Consider the following 950-nt stretch of genomic DNA (forward strand, 5'->3'; position numbering starts at 1 on the left):
GTCACTGCCCCCCAAGGCTAGACAGTCACTGGCCACCCTGATCACAAGGTCACTGCCCCCCACGACTAGACAGACACCCACCACCCTAACCACACAAACCTCACTGGTACCTTTACCTCTCTCTTCTCTATTCTTTCTTTTCTCACCACTTTGTTCTCTTCTTGCCTTAATTTCCTGTCTTTGCATTTCTACATGGTGGTCCTGACCTCCTCTCTTTTCTCTTTTCTCTGCCTCCCTTTTCTCTTCCCAGCCTCCTCTTCCACCTCCCACATCCCTGTTCACCCATTTAGGGCTGGGGTGGATGACCAAGATTGAGTTCTAGGTTATATTTCTTTTTCTGGTTCCTCCAAGGGAGCCATGGGGAGAGCAGAGAGCCAATGGTGTATGATTGGGAGACACACCATGTGTCTTTGAAGGAAACAGATAAGAACCTGAGTTTGCGGCCCCCCAAATCCTATCTTCCAAAGCCTGTGTCCCTTTGTCTCAGAAAGTAGGAAGGCAGGCGTCCCACATTTCGCTGCACTACCAAATAAAGAGGGAGCTTTTGTTACTTCTCTGGGCTTCCGGAGGGTTTTGAGGATCTGCCCTAGAAAACAGCAGGGACTCTGTAGAGAGAGCTGAGATCAAGCCAAATAAAAAGTATAACCATAAGCAGAGGAGAAAGGTCTGGAAGCTGTCCTGGTGAGAGCAAGCGAGTGTGTAACCCGAGGAGCAGAAGAGAAGGGTATAAGATGTAAGCCAAAGGAGAGGCAGGAAAAAGTAAGCCAAGGGAGAGGCAGGAAAAACGACAGAGACTCACGGCGCAGGGAGCGAGGGAGCGTGGGTGCTGGTTAAACATCGTCCGGGCTCCTGGGCTTAGCTTTATCATGTACAAATTTTGTTACCTTGGGCAGGTCACTTTGATCCCTCTGAGTCTTGGTTTCTTTTTCTTTTTCTTTTTTTTTTTTTTT

General features: G+C 48.5%; 1 protein-coding gene across 2 annotated transcripts in view; it reads left to right on the forward strand.

Annotated features, from left to right (window-relative positions):
- Ccdc136 (coiled-coil domain containing 136) overlaps positions 1 to 950 on the forward strand; it is a 31425-nt gene that overhangs the window by 4058 nt on the left and 26417 nt on the right. The window lies entirely within an intron of this gene.

Source organism: Microtus ochrogaster, unplaced genomic scaffold (genome assembly GCF_000317375.1).
Source record: "Microtus ochrogaster isolate Prairie Vole_2 unplaced genomic scaffold, MicOch1.0 UNK4, whole genome shotgun sequence".
NCBI classification, from domain to species: Eukaryota; Metazoa; Chordata; class Mammalia; order Rodentia; family Cricetidae; genus Microtus; species Microtus ochrogaster.